The sequence below is a fragment of the Maniola jurtina genome, chromosome 19 (genome assembly GCF_905333055.1).
Source record: "Maniola jurtina chromosome 19, ilManJurt1.1, whole genome shotgun sequence".
In the NCBI taxonomy this organism is placed as follows: domain Eukaryota; kingdom Metazoa; phylum Arthropoda; class Insecta; order Lepidoptera; family Nymphalidae; genus Maniola; species Maniola jurtina.
In genome coordinates, this window is record NC_060047.1 from 4,718,346 (window position 1) to 4,743,233 (window position 24,888).

The 24,888-nt window shown below is 36.7% G+C and overlaps 1 protein-coding gene and 1 long non-coding RNA gene across 5 annotated transcripts in view; one reads left to right on the top strand and one right to left on the bottom strand.

Moving 5' to 3' along the window:
* Positions 1-24,888, top strand: part of LOC123875177 (protein doublesex) — a 272,131-nt gene that overhangs the window by 41,956 nt on the left and 205,287 nt on the right. The gene's annotated exons all lie outside the window — the stretch shown is intronic.
* Positions 2,189-24,079, bottom strand: LOC123875182. The gene is made up of 3 exons (XR_006798095.1): positions 24,067-24,079; positions 20,694-20,695; positions 2,189-2,237 (listed from the first exon to the last, which is right to left on the bottom strand). It is a non-coding gene; the product is annotated as an uncharacterized LOC123875182 (long non-coding RNA).

The window sequence follows — 24,888 nt, forward strand, 5'->3', positions numbered from 1 at the left end:
TTTTTAATTAACACTTGTCTGCAGCGTAGTATATTTTTAATAAATTAATACATAATATAATTCAACATGCTTTAATTTTAAAGACATAATATATCAAGTAATAAAATAATAATTGCTTAAAATAAAACTTTATTAGACTAGGGCCGGTGTACTACATTTACCTACCTAATGATACGTAATATGGACATTGTAACCTCGAATATTAATGGTACTTTTATTGAGAAATAAAATTGAAATGTTAATTATTTCACTTGCAGTAATTTTGTCGTAAACCGACTAATTGTGACAATTTTAATGTCATTCGAGTATTAAAACAACGCATGCATCTACAATACGGCAATAAAATTATAATTAAGAGGGGTCTCTCCGTCACTTGCTCCATACAAACGTAGTTACAATTTCATTTGAATATTAAGCAACCAAAGTCTATGAAATTTTGCAGACATATTCTAGAAACTAATATCTATGCCTGTGGTTTTCCAGATTTCTGTTAAAATATTCGTTTACAAAGTTACGCGGTCTCAAACATTCACATACAAATCTTTGAGCCCCTGTAATTTTGAAACGACATATTTTTAGAAAAATCTAAAACACTATAAACACATAGATATTAGTTTCTAGAATATGTCTGCAAAATTTCATGGACTTTGGTTGCTTAATTTTCAAATAAAATTGGAACTACGATTGTATGGAGTAAGTGACGGAGAGAGCCCTGTTAAAGCTATTTGAATGCCCACGACTCTGTCGTGCGTTTCTAGGGTTCCGTAGATGTATTGATGTGTTGTGTGTGTACAGTGGTTGATTTTGGACGACCTAACTATTAAAATAATACACCTATAATATAAAACGGCGAGTTGCCTACTTGTAACATTAACTACAAGCAAATATTTTTTTAATTTGAAATATTACCTCACATAATACGAATAAAAGTATAACGCAGAAATCAGAATGCATTATTGTTAGTCTGGTGTTAAATTTAACTAACAAGCACTTCGTCTAACTAATCGGCTAATAAGTCAGGCCTGACTACAACACACATTAAACATAATGTATGACCATTCTCAAGAATCATGCTTCCTTTGTAGTACTATTGTAGACCTGACTCAAATTGACTAATAAGACTAGTATTTAGTGTGAAGACACAACTAGCCTTAGATATTTGTTTGTACCTTACTTCTACTTTGGAATTTTACAAGTAAAAAGAAGTGAGAGAAGAATCATTATAGGTACGACCCTTAAAACTAAACCTAGGTTGAACTGAGAAGTAGCCAAAAACAACATCAGAATTTTTATTATTTAGGGTAGATATTATTTTTATATCACATAAACTATTGAGTAGTTCATTCTCAAGCTTTCACGCCATTAAAAAAATTGGTTGTCTGTAAAGTCGGTTTACTGACGATAGTTGAATGTGACAACAAAGGCCGATTGTGCTTCTTTGTCGCTCGTTCCGCGCTCTCGCTTGCACTTCAAGCCTTACATGGAACGCCTCAGAGCGAGGTAACGCCGCATGAGTCATGTTTTTTCGTGCGTGCAGCCGGCTCTATCGAATTATAAGACGTTGTCACGTCAAAAATATGTATACTGTAACGAGCGGCCCGACCCCACTTCTCCTAGGTTGAACAATATAATATTTATTATTTTAGATAATACCATGATTTTTCAATAAGTTTGCATTTTATAGAAACTTTGAACTTGTTGAGTCCTATCTTTTAGATAGTGTTAACACGCAGACTATTTGACAAAAATAGCAATCTTTATTCTCGGCGCGGCGGTGAGGCGCCTTGAATTGCCACAAAAAATAACTGTGATTTTGTATGGCAAAGCTTTTCCAGCGTACTTTGAAGTCAATTTTAGTGGCTCAATGTGTTTTAGGTTCTCTCCATAACATAGAGCTCTCCTCTGAGGAAGGATTTTAAGAAATTCCATTGAAACTCCAAGCGAATAAAATTATTATTTATAGCGACTCGCCCCGGCTTCGCACGGGTGGACACTACCACGAAAAATCCTATCTATTTTCCGGGATAAAATATAGCCTATACGGATTCGGAAGAATCCCTCTAAGTAATGGTAAAAGAAATTTTGAAATCGGTCCAGTAGTTTTTGAGCCTATTCAATACAAACATACAAAAATACAAAGGTTTCCTCTTTATAATATTAGTATAGATTTATTCATGTAACCAATACCTAATTTAAAACTAAAACAGATACAATGAAAAGACGTGCACAAAGGACAACTTATCTCTAACTTAGAGACTCTAAGCGATTATTTCCTTCAGGTCTGTGGGAAAATTAATTTGTAATGATATTTTTCTTTCTTTTTATTTCAAAGCTTAGTCACTTAGTGACTATGTCGCTTACCGTCTAATTTGAAAATATACTTTTACTAACTCATATAACTTCCCTTGATCACACGCAGGAAAATGCAGGTAGAGTTGGTATTGAACTACTGAAACTTACACAATATGTTGTAAATTGATAAATAAATTGTTAATGAATAATTAATCTGATCTATCTACTCAGAATTTTTAAAAGTACTTACCTAGTTATTTCTGTTTTTTCTCTAGGTATATATTTTTTTTTATTTTAAATTTATTTGAAATGGTTCTAAAACAATGACTTTAACGACAACAGTCCATATAAGCTATAAATAAATTCTGTAACATGTTCATTTAAAAGTGAGCTAGGATTTAATAAATGAGGTGAAAACACGAGGTGCTATATTCTAGCGCCATATTGCCCGCAGTTGTGAAACTGTGACAATTACGCGCTTCCGTGCACACGGTAAACCACAATACACTGCTCCGGAACATTACCAGAGACTCTCGAATCATACTAGAATCGAAGTTCTGACACAGGTATTTTAACCCCCGACCCAAAAAGAGGGGAGTTATAAGTTTGACGTGTGTATCTGTGTATCTGTCTGTGGCATCGTAGCTCCTAAACTAATGAACCGATTTTAATTTAGTTTTTTTTTTGTTTGGAAGGTGGCTTGATCGAGAGTGTTAGCTATAATCCAAGAAAATCGGTTCAGCCGTTTGAAAGTTACCAGCTCTTTTCTAGTTACTGTAACCTTCACTTGTCGGGGGTGTTATAAATTTTTAATTTACACTTATGTAAACATGTTTATAGTGTATACTTTTTGGGAAAGGACTCGCCTTTGCTCTATGTGTCAGCTGTCATGTCAAAAAGGGTAAACTGCTCGATTGCGGACAACCTGCATCAATCATTATTACAATCGCAATTGTTGTTATTGGCTTTTATGCTATTCTGTTTGCAACAATGCATTGTAGCCAATAGTAAGAGAGCGACAACCAATCAGAGGTGAATGTGATCGTGACTTTGTAGCTGTCATTCTACCTCAATCGAGCAGCTATACTTTTGACATGACAGTTTGACATACAGAGCAAAAATGGCGAGACCTTTCTCAAAATGTACGCAATATGCATTTTACTAAAATGATGCACAAACTGTCAATGGTGCCTACTTTTATGAAAACGTGTCTCCGAAATGTAATTGAGTTTGATTGGTTAATTAATACTGCAAACAAATCAAACTACGGTTGTGTAGAAAGTGCTAGGGACCTCTAGGATTACTTTTCTTAAGGCTATCCTTGCCAACGATCCCCCGTCGATTTCCTACGTATGATATTATTGTTCTCATCTCTATCTGCCCTGGTTCGTGCATTCTCGGTTCCTAGATCGGTACATTTGTGATAACCAAATTTCAAATTGCTGTGATTGGCTGAATTTACCATGTTTTTGCTGCGACAGTGAGTTTGAGCCACTAGCGGAACAATGTTAGCCGGTCAGAAATGATTGCAATTAGTCAACCTGTTTGACGTCCGTGTTCTGTTTTCGATTACAAAAAAGAAAAAATTGTTGTTGCAATCATCAATTTTAGCAAATAGTGAAAGAGAGTCGGCCAATCAGAGGTCACAACTACCGTCACACTTTCTGTCACACTATGGCAGTAGGCATACCGAGTAATGAAAACAATTTTTCATTCTGTCTAGGTCGAAGTAGGGTTGCCACCTGGCTCTTTTTGATTTACAGGCTACCACCATCAAAAATACGGGGTTTAGATTTGAAGAAATTTGAAATTTTGAAGTATTTGAAGAATATATATATAGGCGGTGGTTCTCTCTGAAATGCATGGAAAGCCTATTTAGATATTTCAGTTTATTTATAAGTTTTGTATTTTTTCTCTGTATGTTGCCGTATCTTGATTGGTGAACTGTGTTTGCAATGTGGTTTTAAATAAAAGATTTATTTATTTAAATAGCTTTTAAAAACTCTTAGTGTTGTAAAGCAAAATGTTATACATTTCATGCATAAAATCTTCTCATTTCAACTTAAAATTACATTTAATTTGTAATTCCACCTTCACAGTATCAATACTATGGCCGTAGCCAGGAATCGATTGCGGGAGAGGTTTTATTAGGGCCGGAACTGAATCCTGTCATGAGGAAAAAAACATTCGCTCAACTTTATGGGCTAATTACCTGGTTAGTGGAATTTCGCCTTTCAATTTGACAGTGAGATAAAATACAACAATAAAAAAGCGCGAGCGCAGTGAGCGTAAGTGTTTTTGGTTCAATACAGAAAAAATTAAAGTGAAAGGGAAACGAGTGTAGCCATAGCAAGATTTTATTTTTAAAGCTTCCTATCCATACTAATATTACGAATACGACAGTATATCTATTTGCCTATCTATTTGTTACCCTTTCACGGCCCATCTTCTTTACCAAAATTTTGGTACTTACTATTCAGAGGTAACTTGCATCCAAGACATTTTTTTAGGCGGCTTTTTAGCCCGGAAAATCCCCCACGGAATTTTTAAAAATCTAAATTCATGCAAACGAAATTGCGGGGTTTACACCAAGTAATAGAAATTCAAAGCGCGAGTGAAGTGAGCGCGAAATGTTTGATATATTTCCAAAAAAAAATTGGCAAGCAAATGCAAGAAATAGTGTAAGTATTATTTTAGGCTTAGGTTTTTGACGGCTTCCCAGGCGCAGTCGCCATTTCGAAATTTCTGGTCTGGTGGGAGGCTTCGGTCATGGCTAGTTATATGGTTAGTATGGCCCTAACGGCCAAGAAATTAGACTGCATCATCACTTACCACTAGAAAAGATTAAAGTCACGGGCTAACTTGTATAAAAAAAGGCTTACATCCTCAAACCAAGCCCCGCCGCCTTGGCTACGACCATGATCAATATCGAGTGGGTTTCGGCTACGCATTGCCGCAAAAGGAAAATATTCTTTCTACTGGACATAACGTCAGTGTTGGATTTCGCCAGCCAGCTCCTGCTGAATTTGTAAAAAACCGGCCAAGTGCGAGTCAGACCCACGCACCGAGGGTTCCGTATTCGGGTATTTTTTCCGACATTTTACTCGAGAAATCAAAAACTGTTATGCATTAAAAAAATATGCATAAAAATAAATAAAAATCTGTCTTAGAATGAACAGGTAAAGCCCTTTCATATGATAACCCACTTGATATATGTAGTTATCTTACTTTGAAAATTGAAAATACTAATATTTGTTCATGAACACATGACAGACGGATAGAAGGACAAATGGACAGACGGACAGACGGAAAGACTGACAGACTGACAGACAACGAAGTGATCCTATAAGAGTTCTTTTTTGCTTTTGAGTTACGGAACCCTAAAAATATTTAGTTTTATTTGCCCCGTATTTTATATTCATAATTACAGGTTTCTGTATCCTGAAATACGGGGTAACCAGTAAAATACGGGGCATCTGGCAACCCTATTCGGAAAACACTGTCACATTCAAGTTAATGTCAAATATTTTGTTTTCAATTACAGAAAGCTGCATCAATCATTATTACAATATTTTCTTTGTTGTGATTGGCTGAATTTTAGAGTTTCAGCCAATAAAGAGTCTATTTGCCAACTAAACGTCATAACAATATAAATGCCAGAAAGTTTAACCAAATAAAACAAACTTAATGAGAACCTAGTGAGAATGCAAACGGCACACAATTTATAATACATATTATGTTAGTCGTATATAATAGATATTATAGTAGTCGTTCACTTTGGTAATAGTCAGATTGTCATCAGTTAAATTGATATTGGTTGATGTATCGTAAATTATTGTTTCGGTGACAAATATTTTTATTATCTATTTATCTTTGAACAGAATGGAATAGAATGAAATGGAATGGAATACAATGATAAATTTTTATTCCTGTAAACTTTTAGGTAAACTTCAAAGTGTTTTTGGATGGTCAGAAAAATTTACCACTGGTTCGGAATGCCGATCCTACGTTTTCTAGGGTTTCGTACCTCAAAATGAAAAACGGAACTCTTATAGGATCACTTTGTTGTCTATCTCTCTGTCTGTCGTGTGTGTCAAGAAAACCTCTAGGGTACTTCCCGTTGACTCAAAACCATGAAATTTGGCAGGTAACCTAACTGCGTAATTTTGGGTAGTTTTTTTAATCGATAAAGAAAGTTTGCGACATTGTTCAATAAAAAATTTGGATTCCAACTCCTCAACCCTGATGTTGCAGGGGACCTGACTACTAAAGCTAATGGGATTTAAAAAGTGTCGATTATTAATTGATATTGAAGGTATCTATACCAAGTAAACACTTTGTCGTTGACCTCAACCCTGATGCTGTAAGAAATTGCATTCCTAAATCCTGGTGATCCCTCGGGATTTGAAAAGGATCATCCGTTTAAATATTCTTACGTGATACAGAAACAAGTTGCATCCCGGGGACGGGCTATTACGGAGAGGCAACTTTTGTTCTGGGAAATGAAAGGATCGGGATTTTTAAAAACCTAAATCCACGCGAGCGAAGCTGCGGGCATTAGCTAGTTGTAAATATATTTAGAAGCTACTATAAGATAATAGATAAGGTACTTATTTCCTTATATTTTTATTGTATGGCAGCGCGCGGTTTTAAATTATAAATTGCACGTCCTGTCCTTTTCTGTAATACATTTTTTTCTCAATATCTACCGCTTTATCTCATAGCAAGAGTCCGTAAGACATAATACAGTGAAAATAAGCAAAATATACAATTTTTGCAGTTTCCACGTCAGTACCTGTCGAATTTTTCTAACAGTGTAAGCAGCAGAGCTGAATTTACCATCAAGTGTTGATATGTGGGTGTTCCATAGAAGCTTTGCATCTAACATTATACCGAGAAACACGGGGTTCTCCTTTATTTTCAACATATGATTATTTATCAATGAATTTATGTCATTTAAGGTCCTGGTATTGGGCAGTGTGAATTCATCACACTTAGATTTCTTTGCATTTGGAAGTAAATTGTTAGCAATAAATCAGAGAGTGACCTGTGATATGGCATTACACACTGTCAAAAATTATAATATTAAAGCTGTGCGTATTGCGTGAGGAATAGGTTGCAAGAGAGTTGCAACTTGCAGGGTTTGATGCATACGCTATTGCCAGCAAACATGAGACATATTTTTATCTACAGGCAACGTCTGAGTAGGTAACGCATACGTCTAACGCAAGTTGAAATGTACCAGTGTATTTAGTTAGACCTATCGACAAGTTTGGAGTTGGGTGCAGTCTAAATGTGGCCCGTGTGTTTAGACTGTCAGTTTCTGTCAGTTTCACGTGTCGTCCCCCGCACTTCACCACCCCGCTTGCACAAATCGAGACAGCACGAAATTTTCAAGATTTCTGGGTGTAATTTCTGGTTTTCGTAGTTCCCACATAATTATAACAATATAAAATATATAACGATAATTTTTTTACTACATAATATTCATTAAATTTTCTAGGTCTGTGGTTTTTCCAAATTTCATTAAATTGCTTCGTTGTCTAGAAAAACGAGCACAAAGTTGGGCCTTTTTTTAAAGAAAAATACAAATCTTTGAGCCCCTGTAATTTTAAAACTACATATTTTTAGAAAAATCTAAAACACCACAGACACAGATATTAGTTTCTAGACTATGTCTGCAAAATTTCATGGACTTTGGTTGCTTAATATTCAAATGAAATGGGAACTACGATTGTATGGAGTAAGTGACGGAGAGAGCTCTGTTAAGAAAAAAGACACCACCACCACACTAACCACACTTCGAGTTATAACTCCGGTACATTGTCATTTGTCTATTAAGTACCTATCTACTTTTTTCAACTTAGTAACTAAATTATGATGGAATATTTAAGAGTTTCCAAACATATACAGCTATAAGTAAATCTGCTGCATTGTCTATTTCCTATTTATCTTTTTTTTAAATTCCTGATAGGTTTCAAGATAAAAAATATTTAGAAACAAAGTTATCACGGAGTAGGGGTTGTTTCTCACAAAGCCACTTTCATTGAGGCCATAAAAAGTTTTCATTGGCCTCGTCAACTCGGCAGATTCAACTCAAACTTAACTTTATCTCGCCTTTATGACGCGCCGTATCTAACTAACCGCTTCTTGTTCCACAATTTTATTTCTGTACTACCCCCTATTTCTTTATCTGAAGTATAATTTATGTAAATTTTAGCAAATCCATACTAATATTATAAATGCGAAAGTGTGTCTGTCTGTCTGACTGTCTGTCTGTCTGTTTCCTTTTCACGGCCCAACAGTTTAACCGATACTGACGAAATTTGGTACAGGGTTAGCTTATATACCGGGGATGGAGGCTACTTTTTATCCTGGAAAATAAAAGAATTCCCACGGGATTCCTAAAGACCCATCCGCTTAACTGATTTGTATGAAATTTGGTACCGACGTAGCTTACGTCCCTGTAATTGACATAGGCAACTTTTTATCCCGGAAAATCAAACAGTTCCCATGGGATCTTAAATCCACGCGGACGAAGTCGCGGGCATCCTCTAGTGTATGCTTTGAAGAGACTCGTTGTTCGGCATTTTCTCAGCTGTTACCTAAAGTAAAAAACTGGTTCTCAATTCTGACTCGTCTATTACGTAACTGATATAGATAGCTCAGCGAATTAGCAAGTTGAAGTGGTAATGGGCAGACCATTTATGGCAACTTGGAGAACCGATGGCCGTTGGACATATTAAGTAGGATTGAATCCTGTAGGATAAGTAGCTATAACTAATTGTACGCCTTACCAACGTTGGTAAAATTTGAGTGACGTAACGCATGAACAACTTCAGAATACAAGTTTAAATTAAAAATTTATAACACCCCCGACAAGTGAAGGTTACAGTAACTAGAAAAGAGCTGATAACTTTTAAACGGCTGAACCGATTTTCTTGGATGATAGCTAAGAACACTCTCGATCAAGCCACCTTTCAAACAAAAAAAAACTAAATTAAAATCGGTTCATTCGTTTAGGCGCTACGATGCCACAGACAGATACACAGATACACACGTCAAACTTATAACACCCCTCTTTTTGGGTCGGGGGTTAAAAATGGATCTAAAGGCCCTTGTTTTAAAGTTAAAATAATCAGTAAGGTCCATTTGAAGTTCCCAGGGTTTCGACTTTTAGCGCTGGCTAGTAGATGTATCGACAAACAAGCTTTAAAACAAGGTGTTATGATGCTCGACATGACTTTTACCATTGTTATCAACGTGAAGATTGATGAGATGTAAAATCTTATACCTACTAACTCGTCGATCGTTGTCTATGAATTATGATCCAAACGAGACAACCTCCAGCCCGCTGGACTGGTGATTCTTTAGACTTTGATTTCCAAGATTTATGTCCGCAGTGTCCGCATATAGACTGATGAATGTTTTTATTAACTTGTTTTCTTGTCAGTCTGTTTGTTTGTCTGTTCGATCCAAATTTGATGTACCTATTGATCATAGTTTAGAACTATGTGATAATGCAACATTAATTTGCTTTCTTGTGTCTGTTTGTTAATTTGTTTCTTTGTTCGTCTGTTTGGTACAAATTTTGCAATTGATTTTATCTTCCCGATGAAATAGAGGTTTGAAATTTTAAACATACTTGACTAGTTTCAATACAAGCCCAGTTCAATTGGCGAATGATGGATGGATGGATGTTGATACGCAACCTTGTACGCAACATATAGACATAGATTAAAAAATGCGTATGAGGCATGAGCATACAAATACTATGTCGAGTACAATCGTAGGACATACCTCATATGCTCACGCGGCGGCATATTGCTTGGGATCATTAATAATTGTCAGTACATCGCTCCGCCCATATGCGCAGAGCCATTACGCCATACAAATCCAAAGCGCATTTAACTGCGTGAGCTGAACCTTAACTCAAATGCAATAAAGGCTATCGAATTGGCTTTAAATAACGCTTGCACCCCACCGACCATGAAACACCACGCCTCGGCGACGGAATGATAAATGGGTGTGCGGATATGTTGGTTATTTGGCCGCGATAGCCTGGGTTTGTTGTCGATGTTTTGTAAAAATTGAGGTAATGCAATATTACCTAATAGCAGTCCGTGTGTGTGCTGTGATAGCCGAGTGGTTAGACGTCCACCTCCTATTCGGTTTGAGGTTCGATCCCGTGCACGCACCTCTAACTTTTCAGTTACGTGTGTTTTAAGCAATTGAATAGGTATCACTTGCTTTAAAGGAAGCTTGCTTTTCCGTGAAGGAAAACATTGTGAAAACCTGCATGCCTGAGAGTTCTCCATAATGATCTCAAAGGCGTGTAAATAAAATAAATAAATAAATAAAATAGCCATTTATTCTACTACCATTAAATTCATTACATTTTTTAAATTAATTACATGCAACATTCTTATTCCTTTAAAGTTATTATCATTAGTCATAATAATTAAGTCGTCATTATTATAAGAAAAGTCCAACAATATCATAAGTATTACTATATATCATGTTTCAATGTTATCTAATGTCATTATTATATTTATTTATGATTGTTTGTCAGTGTATTTATAAAAGTGGTATAACAAATATTGTAGTGTACGTAGGTGAGATAGTATAATTGGTTTTTTATGGTAGAAGTCGCCCTTGGGCGTAGGCCTCCCCCAGTTCTCTCCAAGTCCGTCTCTCTTGTGCGCTCCGCATCCATAGCGGTCCCATGACTTGTGCAAACAAATCTGCCCAGCGTCTTCTGGGCCTTCCTCTTTTCCTTTTTCCATTCCGTGGTAGCCATTCTGTAAGTATTTTTGTCCATTTGCTATTGTTCGCTCGGCTAATGTGGCCAGCCCATTTCCATTTTAGTAACCTTATTTGCGTGATGACGTCGCTAACTCCCGTTTTCTTTCGGATCTTATGGTTGTTAATCTTATCTGATAGTTTGATACCTAACATGCTCCTCTCCATTTTCCTTTGACACACCGCAATTTTCTCCTCGTCTGATTTTCTGAGTGCCCATGTTTGGCAGCCATAAATTAGGCATGGCAGTATGGCGACATCATATAGTTTTGCTTTTATCCTAATGTTTATGTCTTTATTTTTCATTATTTCTTTTAGGCTCCAATATTTCTTCCAAGCTAGGGCGATACGTCTTTTCACTTCCTTCTCCGTTCGGTCATCAAATGATACTAATTGTCCAAGGTAAATATATTCGTTGACAATTTCTATTTCTTCCCCTTCTATGATAAAGTGCTGTTGCTTGTCACCGTTTGTCATTACTTTTGTTTTTGATTTGTTAAGTGATAACCCTACTTTCTTGCTTTCTCGAGCTAATTCTGATATCATAACATTTAGGGTTCTAGGACACTCTGAAAAAAGTACGATGTCATCCGCGAATCTTAAATGGCTCAGATATTCGCCGTTTATTTTTATTCCCCTGTTAGACCAGTCTATATTTCTGAATATCGTTTCCATTACTGCCGAGAATATTTTCGGGGATAACGGGTCCCCTTGCCTTACACCCTTTTTAATTGGAAATTCAGGTCCTATTTTTTCTAGTTTAATTTTTGCTGAGCTTTTTCTATATATGCTATGTAGTACTTTAATATATTCTTTTTCAATACCCTGCTGTTTAAGTGATTTCCATATTTCTGAGTGTTCTATTGTATCAAATGCTTTAGTAAAATCTATAAAGCAAATGTATAAAGTAATTCCGTATTCTTTTGTCTTCTCTATTATTTGGGATACAACTTGAATGTGGTCCGTAGTAGCCCAACCCTTACGAAATCCTGCTTGCTCACGAGGTTGGTTTTCTTCAAGGGTTCTCGTGATTCGGTGTAGTATGAGTTTTGCGAATACCTTATATAAGTTTGTCATTAAACTGATCGGTCTATAATTAGATAAATCACTTTTATCTCCTTTCTTGTGCAGAAGAATAGTTGTTGAATTCGACCACTGTTCTGGAGACTTTCCTGTTTTTAATATATTATCATATAATACTTTCAATGCTGGTTTTAAGGGTTCACAGAGAGATGTTAAGAGCTCGTTGGTTATATTGTCTTCACCCGGAGTCTTGTCTTTTTTTTGTGTGCTTATTGCATATTCTATTTCTGATAGTAAGATGTCATTAATGTCAATTTGATTATATCTCACGTAATCGTTATACTCTTCCCAAAGGGAGTTATCTTTTTCCGACGAATATAACGATACATAGAAATCTGTCGCTTCCCTTAAAATGTCTGGACGTCTACTTAGTTGTTTGCCTGTCTTGTTTTTTATGTTTGCTGCCCATTCTGTTGTACTTCGTAGTTCTTTGTAAGCCTTTTTAATAGCTCCTGACTTTTCAATAAATTTTTCGAATGTTTTTGTCCTGTGTAATTTTTTGTCTTTAGATATGCTTTTGTTTATTTTCTTGCTTATTACTGTTATTTCCTTTCTTATTTTACGTGTTCGTTTTAGTTGATATAAAGCTTTCCTCTCTATTAGAAGCTGATGTGTGTGCTCACTTATTTGTGATAGTTTTTCTGTCTTTTTATCAGAAAAATCTTTTACAACGTTATTTATTTCTCTCACTAAATTATTGTATTGTGTTTGGACTACATTTGTCTCATTTACTGCTTTTAGAAATAGTTCTTCCAAATGTTTTCCGTCTTCTTTCGTCAGTGTTGGTAGAGAGTTTGGAGGTCTTGTGTTGTTTATCGTATGTCTTCTCGTTCTTCTTTTGCATCCAAGATTTATTTTGCATCGTATCATTTTGTGATCAGTATTAAAATTTAACTTATTAATGATGTCAAAGCTTTCCATGTCCATAGGTTTATTAGTTAAAATATAGTCAATTTCATTAAAGTATCTATCTCCAGGTGATTGCCACGTCCATTTTTTGTGAGATTTCCTTTTAAATATACTGTTAACAAACCGTAGATCGTGTTCCATGGCAAATTCAACCAGTTTACTACCGTGTTTACTTCTTTTGCCATAAGAAAAATTTCCAAACACTCTGTCTTCCCCTAACTGTACTTGCCCTATTTGAGCATTGAAGTCACCCATTATTATTATATTTTGATTATTTACTGAGTCTAAGGCGGATTCTAGGATATCGTAAAAGTAAACCATATCATCGTCATTGTAACTTTCGGTGGGAGCATATACCTGAACAATAGTCCACACACTGCCATTCGGAAACCTTAGTTCAAGTGTAGCCACTCTGTCGGAGTGCCCTTTGAAGCTTATTATATCATTACGAAGGTATTTTTTTACTAAGAACCCTACACCATTTCTCCCATTGAAACAAGTTGTATGATATAAAATAAATTCAGGGTGTTCTTCAATTATTTCATTTTGTCTTCTTAGTTCGCATAGTCCTAAAACGTCCCACTTTATGTTTTGAATTGCGAGTTGTAATTCGGCGAGTCTTGCGTCCGTAGCTAGGGTTCGTACATTCAGGCTGGAAATGAATAAGTTGGGTGTTTTGTTTTTGTCTCTATCAGGTTTTACTTTATTTATACTGCCGTTTTTTGTATATTTATCTTGAGCTGGGGGGTTTTGGTCATACTCCCCCACGGTGACCAGCCGGATTGGGAGAGGATGGTAACTTTTTTGTTGTTGATTAAATTCTGTTAAAGTAATAGTAGTAGGGGAGGCCTCGTGCCCTCATGCGTCCTCGTACCGTTTTAAAAATGAGTCTAAAGTGGTCGTGCTTGTCTTGTGTTTCTTGCTTGTCTGTGTGAATTGTTTTCGTTGTGTTTTTTGTGTGTTAGGAGATTCGGGGGTTGTTGATGTATTTTGCTGCGGTGATGTAGACAACTGACGTTTCTGTGTACTCGGTACTTTGTCCTTGACAATCAGTTTGTCATATTTTATGAATGCTATTTTTCCTTTCTCAAGCTCTCGATTCTGTTCTACTTTAAGCCCTTCTCTTATTTTGAGGATACTGGTCGGAAATTCCTCCTTGATATAAACTTCTGTGCCTGCTAGATTTTTCTTACTCTTCAATATTTTTATTTTTGTGCCTAAAGTAGTGAATGCGACCGAAAAAGTGAATGCAAAGGCGTGTAAAGTCGGCCAATTCGCAGTTAAGTCAGCGTGGCGGACGATGGCCTAATCCTTTCTCATGCAGAAAAGAGGCTTGTCCTTAGTAGTGGGCCGGTAATGGGTTGATCATGATGATAACCTGAGGTTTGGTTGCCAGGCAAGTCAGAAGCCTGGGACCGATTCCCCTGACCTCCCAAATGTAGACCCTAATGAAGAGGCCCTCTTGAAGCGGCTATTTGCACAACTGAGCCAGGGGACAAAATATACCTAAAATATCTCCATGCAACACAAAGATGTCATAAATAACACTTTATTATTTTTACAATCGGCGTGACAGAAAACAAAATAATAATTTAACTCTTTATTTAACTGCCGTGGTCATGTTGACTAGGCAGTCACGCCTCTTTTTACGATTACTTAGGTGGGTACATACAAAGTTGCCTATCACGACATGAAGGCCGAGCTTAGCCATGTCCATGATTATAAAAAAAATATAAAACCCCATGCTAATGGGTTTTGGTACTGTGATAAATAAATGATCATTATTATAATAGCCAATGGCATTACACCATTGTCTATCTCTAATCTCTATGCTTTAGGAAGTATGCGTGGCTGATTTTCGATCATACAATGTGGTTAAGTCTGTTATACAATCTTTGAACTAAACTAAATAGACGAGTCTAAATCTAATGGTGCGCTTACATGGGCAATTTTTTAAGCAATTGTCGCTCGGCAACATGTATGGATCAATTTGGAACAATAAATGGAGCAATCTGGAGAAATTATTTCGCATAACATTGCTGAAATGCTCAGGTATTGCTGGGTATAATTGCAGTGGGTATATTGCTTTATGTGGTCGTAACGTCATAATTGACAAAATTGCTTGGAATGGAGGTTTAATTGCCCGTGTAAGCGTACCTACTTACCTTAATGATATCTCATCATTCGTTTTACAAATTGTGTAGGAACAGCATTTTTTTTTAAAAGTTCTATATTTTTAAGGGGATTTTAGCCACACTATCAATTCTAGAGATAGACCTGCGGGATGATTCACTAACTCAAAGGTCAACTACGTACGTATGTTCATCAATTACGTACCTACGTTACGGTATACCACTATCAAAGCATAAAAAGACTATGTAGCTTTCCGTCAACCTGCGCAGTTAATCTCCCTATACTTAGATACAGAAGTGAATATAAGTAGGTCGAGAATAACCGATGTAGTAAGAAACTAAAACCTCAGCTTCACATAGTACCTATTAGGTACCTACTAGCCTTTACGTTCCATTAATAAATCAAATAGCTGTGTTATGCGTACCTAACCGTTACTGTAAAGTGTAAACTAGTGCGTCTATTTTGAAACTTGAATGAAATATATTTCCCGTCTACAATAGTGCCATATAAACGTTATCGGTCCCCGTTCACTTCCTCTGCCCTGTGGCTCGAAGCACGTAGCTTGCCCACAATGTTAGCTCGTGTTTGGCTCGTTATTTGGCTTATGTTCGGCCCATTGTTGGTCATTCAGCGAGCCCCTTGTGTTTCGTATCGCGCCGGACGTGCGAAATGTCACATTGAGCCTGGAGATTACAGCTTTATTTTATTGACATCTTGAAGTAGGGCCTACGCAGGTTTTTCTAAATATTCGCTTTGAGAAACCTAGTCGTAACAACGCATTGTGGCATAGGATCCTTGATTGCCATTGTTAAACAATATTGAGCTAAGTCAGTAACTGGATAGGCGTCCGACTTTGGAGGTTCGAATTTGGCCTTTTCTTTGCCATCGTCGGTTCCGGTTATCACTAATACCTACTTAGGTACTTATCTATCGGATAAGAGCTGAAACCTAGTCGAAAACTCTCTCCACGAATACCTACGTGGAAGGATCTAAGAACCCACCATATCATAAGAAAATTATACCTTTTTGTGTCATGGAAAGGCGTCACGACTCACGACCATCAGCTATGAGACGACGCAGACAGAGTTTTGCCCACGACTTTGTCACCAATTCTTTCTTTTCGCGGGGTAAAATCCTACAGAATACAGAATAGGTTTTGGTTGTTACGGCTATACTCAATCACGATAGTTTAAACGTTAAAATCTTTGTACATCTCGATCAGTAGGTAAGTCAAGAAGTTGATCCATGATAAGGCAAAAACTAACAGACACAATCGCATTTTATAATCATAATAAGTAATTAGGTATTTAGGTACTTACTACGATTCTTCAAGGTAGGTAATAGGTATACAATATGGATATTTTGCCTCGAACCTTTTGGTATTCATTTTTCAGGGCCTTGACTAAATGGTAGGTGTTTAAATATTATTATACCTACTTAATTATCAAGTTTTTTAGTATGAAAGTAGGTGTTTAAATATTATTATCATATTATTATTTAGATCTTTAAGTGGGCCGGTTTTAGGTACGTGCCTACTTAAATTGGTCCTGAATAAATATTTGTACAAGTTTTGCATTTCCTGAAAAGTAAGGGTTTTTTACCTGATAGGTGGTGTGGTGGTAACAAAAAAGCTGTTTGGTAAGTACGACTGTTAATTTAATTAAATAAATTATTTAAATAATTTTGTCGCCTGCCCAAAGTGGGTATGTACAATAAGATTTTTGTTTTTGCCTGTTGTTTTGCCTGTAGAGAATCGAGTGGAAAGTTAAGCGCAAAGCTCACCTGCAAAGCGAAGTGGACCCAAACTAAGCTTTTTATTTACTTTGGCCACATAGGTAAGTAGGTACCTAATTACCTGGGCATAACGGCGACGCCGCGCGTCCTTTGAGTCTCCTCCGCATTTTGTAACAGCAGGGTTACATTGCTATCAAAAGACTGCTCTACTCCACTCCGTCTGTATGCGTTGGACTTTAGGTCCCAAAGATGTTGTCTACCTTTAAATGTCTATATTTGGGACTTTATTTAATTATTTTCTGTGTTGATCGAGCAAGAACTCAATCGGGAAGGCGGGTAAGTAGGTATATTTCGTTGATAGTATAGGTATAACAAATATCTAGTTGGTATGTCTTAAATACCTACTCAGTGTAAATATAATTATAATCAGCCAGACGCTCCACCTTGAAAACAGAAAGGTGTACAGGGCCGTAGTAAATAAAAGACAATAAAATGAGATTAATTTTGAAGTGCTCATAGGTACCTACACTCGATTTTGAATTTATCAATTTTTTTGTAAAAATGTTCTAGGTATAATTTTGCACTTGCTTCGCTCGCGTTTTTGTTTTTTAAATAAATAACGCTCTCGCTTGCGACTTCCCCATCGAAGATTTCAGTTTTTGAAAGTACTTTTAATTCTATTTACCTAATTAACCTGGATAAAAATTTAACCTAGTACCTATGTCCGTTTCTGGGATGCTAGAATCTATAGGTAGGTACCTACTATTAAGTATTCTGTGATGCTACATTTATCTCTGTACAGTTAGGTAGGTACTAAATATCAGTTAAGAGGAAAGTGAGTCGATAAAAGAACAGATGGGCAGATATTCCTCTGGGGTTTTTGATACGAGTTTCATTATAGATTTCATCTCACACTACTTTTCTCATTTAAAAGTTTCCTATCACTTTATAAAAGTTTGTTCGTATGAAAACATCAAGTAACTTGCAATTTCGGTACGTGTTTATGTATCTTCAGATAAAGCACATTCAGTTTGCTGCAGTCTTAAATCGCAACCGCTGCGAGCTGAGTTTCTATTAAAAAACCGGCCAAGTGCGAGTCAGACTCGCGCACTGAGGGTTCCTTACTCGGGTTTTTTTCCATTTTGCGCTACCTACATAAAAATAAATAAAAATTTGTTTTAGAATGTACAGGTAAAGCCCTTTCATATGATACCCCACTTGGTATAGTTATCTTACTTTGGAAATTGAAACACATTTTAATTTTTTTTTAATGATGTTACCACAAATTCGCGGTTTTTAGATTTATTACTGTACTTGTGCTATAATACCTACCTACCTATCAAATTTCATGATTCTAGGTCAACGGGAAGTAGGTACCTACCCTATAGGTTTCTTGACAGACACGACAGACGGACGGACAGACAGACAGATAACAAAGTGATCCTATACGGGTTCCGTTTTTCCTTTTGAGGTACGGAACCCTAGAAGGACCCTGTATGGGTTCGAAACTGAGTATTCGGGCTTACATCGACTAAATACGTGTCTACTAAGTATCACTACTTACTAATTAATCGACTAAGTACCTATTTACCTATACTTAGCCCTACAATCTCGTACCCAAAAGACTGTTCTTGATTTGAGGCCTTGAGTTCTATGGCATGCTTCTCAATACAAGTATTCAACACTATGTCAAGTCCATCTACCTATTTAGGTACCTAGGTAAGCTAGGAGTTTCATAATGTCTAAATCATGTCATAGAAGTTTCTAGCCCTAGTGCGTCAAACCAATGGTTATAAACAAACGTCCTTGCATCGTTACGGCGGATTTATGGTCTTTTCATGACTGCCATAATTCTCTTGTTAATTGTACCTACATTGTATCTAAGTCAAGTAAGATTTATTGAGTTAGGTATTCGTGTCACGTGTGTGAATACCTATTAGATTTTATACCTTTTTAGGGCTCCGTACCTCAAAAGGAAAAACGGAACCCTTATATAGGATCACTTTGTTGTCTGTCTGCCAGTCTGTCTGTCTGTCTGTCTGTCTGTCCGTCCGTCCGTCAGTCCGTCGCGTCGTGTCTGTCAAGAAAACCTATAGGGCTAAACTTCACGTATAGATTTGTGGTTACATCATTAAAACAAAATTACAGTAGGTACATTCTAAAACAGATTTTTATTTGTTTTTATGCATATCTAATAGTTTTTGATTTATTGAGCAATAAAATACCCGAGTACGGAACCTTCGGTGCCCGAGTCCAACTCGCACTTCGCCGGTTTTTTTCGTGGGGAAAACGGTGTTCCACGCATTGCCTGGTGGCTGGGCTAGGGGGCCAAACACCTTCGCGAAACCTAGCCATCGGTGCTGAGGACCCTCCTCAGGGGACCAACATTAGTCCCTACACACCGTCTAAGGCGCACCACAAACACAAAGGTACGCCTCCCGACTCGAGAACTGGTTTCTTTTCGGAGATAGACGCCCCGTGTCTATCGCCCGAAATGTCTTCTGAAGGGGTACCTACTTACCAAGGTAACTCCATATTACTACCCAATATGTCCTATATTAATAAATTAGCTGATGCCCGCGACTTCATCCGCGTGGTTTCTCTAAATCCCGTGGGAACTCTTCGATTTTCCAGGATAAAAAGTTGCCTATGTGGTAATCCAGGATATTATCTATCTCCATTCCTTTCAGCCAAATCAGTCTAGTAGTTTTTGCGTGAAGCAGTAACAAAACATACACACACACATACCTACACACAAACTTTCGCCTTTATAATATTATTAGTGTGATGAGAAAGTGTGTTTGTCGGTTTATTGGTTTGTTCTTCAATCACGCCGCAACTTGTGACACAACAAACTAAAGCTAGTTTTTGCTGTTTATTGCTTTTAAATTAGGCAATTAGGTAGGTAAAAGATGGCAGACATAACTTTATTTAACAGAGGTACTTACCCAGTTTACTGCAATTAAACTATTCAGTTTATAGTAGGAATCGTACCAACCGTCAGTTATAAGCAATGATAGGATAGGTAGTGCAATTTGGGGTGAAAGGCCTGAAACATTATCATTAGTATGGATACGACTGCGGGATCATTGCAGATTATGATCCTGCATTTAACGTTCGTATGAACGTAAATCTTAATCCGCGCGAAAATAAATGTATATTTATTTTCGCGCGGATTAAGATTTTTAAAAATCCCATTGGAACTCTTTGATTTTCCAGGATAAAAAGTCGCCTAAGTCATTCTTCAGGTAGTATACAACTAGGTATATCCGTGTAAAAATCAGATAAATCCGTTGCTCCGTTGCGGTTTGATTGAAGGACAAACCTTCTTCTTCTTCCAGCCCTTATCCCATGCTACGTGGGGCCGGCACAACATGTCTTCCTGTTCCACTCTTTGATTGAAGGACAAACCAATAAACCAACAAACAAACACACTTGTTGTGTCTAGGAAACTAGCTAAGTAGGTAGGTACCTACTTAGCTACTTATTATATTTCTAATTAGGTATAGTCTTGAAATGGTCAAAATCATTTATGTATTTACTCGCTGATTTAAATTAGGTACCTACCTACTGTAAGATGCTTTAGTTCGAACATGCTAGTGACGTTCAGTTTTACTCGGTCTTTGCTGTGTGTGAGATGATAAAACCAAACCAAACTTTCGATTTGAGTCAATCCTAGCCAAGCCTCAACGTAAACCAATAATTTTATTGAGTAGGTACTTATATCGAATAAAATCGACTACTTAATTAAAGGCTAAAATATATTTATGTATAATTATCGATACATAAATATATTTTAGCCTTTAATTAGTCGATTTTGTTTATTACGATAAACAAAATTATACAACCTAGTGGTGTTTAATGGCATAATATCCCTAGGTAAGTATTAGGATTACGTCATGAATTACCGCACACCCTATTCCGATCACTGGATAAGTTATAACTCAACAGAATGAGAATGATTTCGTTTATTTGCGATCTTTGTAATTAACCAATAAAAATTTAACCAATCGCACATTAACTGTTTTGTACCTAAATGTTACTTCACAGGTTAGGTAAGTAGTTATCATATTCTTACGAAACGAATATACCTACCTAAGTAAGTAGATAGGTCGCTACCTATCTATTTGGTAGAGTAATTTTCTTTGATTAAACACTTACGAAATGTGCTCTGGAGGATCTGTCTGGTGTGGTCTGGTTTTGCACGGTGGTGGTGCGTAGGTATCTATTGCTTACTTGGTGGCTTGCTTTTACTGCGTGATTATACCCATTGTAGGTAGGAAAAAGAAAAAAATTGTTCTTATCTAGATTGTTCTCTTTCTCAACAGAATATCTATATTACCTACTATACTTACCTATATCTCTCTACACAATGAATTGCAACACATTAGATGAAATTTAATTGACCATGTGAAAAGACTTTATCAATCTGCATATCACTGCTCAGCTTTTATGCTTTTAGGGTTATACCAGAGCAGTTACGCAAATTAGATGATTTCTTAGATTATAACCCTATTACGACGTAGCCTGAGGTGCTTAGACGTCATAAACGAACCTCCAATAAAACACAAGTTGAATACCTTGGTACGGTGGGATGTCTACCGTACCATACTTAAGTACCACGTTATCTATCAAGATAAACTTAGATAGGTAAGAGGTAAGTACTGGTAGGTAGGTATAGGTACCTCTACCTACCTTCGCAGCTAAACTAAATTTTGTTGGGGTTTCGTCCCCAAAGGGCAAATGGCTGTCCGTCTTTCTGTCACTAAACAAAATATTAGATTCGCGAAACACGTCTTGTATTAATTGACTGTATTACCTACCTACATAAACTCCTCAGAATTTTACTTGTCGGTCGAGTTGACTAACCAAAAAAAATTATAAAATTGCAAAGGGCAACTCGGCCATTCGGACGAGTTTCTTTCGATCGAGGTGTTCCCAAGTCTGAGGCTGTAATCATCGAAATAGGTACGTATCTAGATATGGAGCAGCAAAGCTCATTACCTACACATGCTTTAGGTACCTACTTAGGTAGGATATTCAAAAAGAAAGTTTTAAAAAGTTGTTTTGTTTAAAAATTGTTTTTCTCAAACCGTGATAGCAGCTAAAACAAACTCTAAAACTAAAATATTGCTTCATTTTTAACCGACTTCCAAAAAAGGAGGAGGTTCTCAATTCGTCAGGATCTTTTTTTTTTTTTTTTTTTATGTATGTTCCCCGATTACTCAAAGACCCCTGGACCGATTTGGAAAATTTTTTTTTGTTTGAAAGGGTATACTGTGCAGGTGGTCCCATATAAATTTGGTGAAGATCTGATGAATATCTTCGGAGATGGAGAACAGAACTCCTCAATGGATAAGAGCAAATTGCTCGCGATCACTGTAATAGCTTAGTAAACAGTAGGGTTTTAACTGGGCATAGCATATTATAGTACAGTGGGGCCACTAAAAATTGTGAAATAAAAAATTTTCAAAAGAAAAATAAAACCGACTTCAAAAACCAAAAACACTAAAAAGTAGAAAATAATTTTTGTTTAGCTACACATGTAATGTACCTAGGTATGAAGTCGGGCGAGCTTCACTCTTGGATTTCTAATTTTGTTTTAATATGCTCGCTCGACTTCATACCTAGGTACATTACATGTGTAGCTAAACAAAAATTATTTTCTACTTTTTAGTGTTTTTGGTTTTTGAAGTCGGTTTTATTTTTACCTTATGATTATTTTACTGCATTATTTAGGAATGAAGCAACATCTGATACTTAAGTAGGTACCTACCTATATCCCTCATTTTAAACTATTAGATCTATCTAGAAGTAGGTATCTACTTAGGTTGGTACTTCGGTAAAATCTTTTGAAAGTAGGTAAGTAGGTAGGTATAGGTAGGTACGTATTTACTTATTAAAAAATTATCGAATTAAAATAGGTACCTATATTTTCAACTAAGACGTAATATGGCGTAAATTAATTCCTATTCATAGTTTGGACGCGTTTTTTGATTAATCCACACTATCAAGTGTAAAATAAAAATCAATATTGAACATAATTAACGTGGTAGACTTATAAGCAAATACTAGAATGCTAGTTCTAGAACTCCCTAATATGGAACTTAGCGCTAATGACGTCGCTCTATTACCAGTTGCCACCTAGGTAGGTAGGTATTAAAAAAATAACCGAACCGCCTTAGTAGATCTATCTACATACCCATTACCCACATGCTTGAAGTTTGACATTATAATAAAATCTATGCGTATTTACATTTGAATTCGGAACGGATTTCCCGCTACGAACGAGCGGAAAAATGTTTACGTGCAAGCTTCGTAGGCGTTAGAGAAAAAAAGCGGTTCTATATTCAAAGCAGGCACCGACCAATAGCGAGCGGCGAAGGCGTGTCCGCGCGTTCCGATTGGTCGGATAGTGATGCACCGCTCATAAAGTTACAAGTGAACGTGAACGTTACACCGGTCGTTTTATTACGGTTACGGGGCTTAGGGATGTGTCAATGATTTACGATATTATTAATGCTTTTTTGATGTTCTAACTTCTAACCTTCACTTTAAAGCAGAACCGTTCACTAACATAGTGTCGCTACCTTGTGTTTATTATTAATATTCCGTACCTCAAAAGGAAAAAGGAACCCATATGGGATCACTTTATTGTCTGTCTATCTGTCTGTCTGTCCGTCTGTCGTGTCTGTCCAGAAAGCCTATAGGGTAGGTAGGTATTTAGGTAGGCCTACTTACCTACCTACCTCCCGTTGACCTAGAATCATGTGCATCCCATTATGGTATCTACTTATCCGTAGGTACTAGGTACCCTAAGTAAGTTGTTTGTACCTACCTTAGCTCTGACCAAAACAAATTACCTACCTACTTAGTTAACATATTTTGGGGTTTTCTGTCACGGTTTGTTGCAATACCTACTTACTAACCTACGAGTAAGTACCTACCTACTTACTTAGCTCGGAAATGAAATATTTTATAATACACCCAAAATCCTACCTAATTATTCTATCCATAATTATTAGGTATGTAGAAATCCTAAAAGAGCAAGGCCCGACTCGCACTTAGCCGGTTTTTCAAGTTATAGGTAGGACCTATTCAAGTTATAGGTACCTACTTATCTACTATTTATAAAAATTGGTACCTACCAACATTACCTATTTTGGACTTTCCTACAAAGAAGTGCCTATATCTAGATAGGTAGGTACCTACGTACCTACTTATTTCAAGATTTTTGAAAATTTCACCCTCTAACCGATTTTCAAAAATTCCACTCGAGCGCAGCCGAGGCGGGTCAGCAAGTAGGAGCTACTTACCGACCTAAATAAGAAAGTCACTCAAACGTACTTAATTATACATAAACACCTTCTACAACTGTTGTATATTGTATGGTAGTTGTCTATCTTAGTAGATAAGTGCAATGTGCCGCACCATAAACCAGCATAACCCGCCACAGGCCATTGTTCGGCGCAAGTGAAGGGAACGCAGTAAAACGCCCCCTTAACCTCTAAACTGTTTAGTGCTAACAACGGAAATGCACATCAATTTGTTTATCTATTGTCGGCTGCAAGCTGGGACGAGGTGGACGACGACGATTTAAACGTTTAAACTATCGTGAGTGAAAGAAGCTGAAAGAGGCGGCTTTAAATAGCGAAGCTTTTCGGATGATGATCGCCAAACTACGTTTCGAAGAAGACACGCGATGCTGATGATATCGTGAGTGATATAATATCTAGGATTGCCAGATGCCCTGTATTTTAAGGGTAACCCCGTATAACAGTGTATGATAATACAGAAACCATACTTAATTGCAAAAGTAAAATACGGGGTAACTAAAGCTCCCGTATTTTTCACAAATCATAGCCCGAGCTGGCTGGCGAAACTAAACAGTAGCATAGCTGTGATTCCTAAAACTACTTAGGTAAGTAGGTAAGT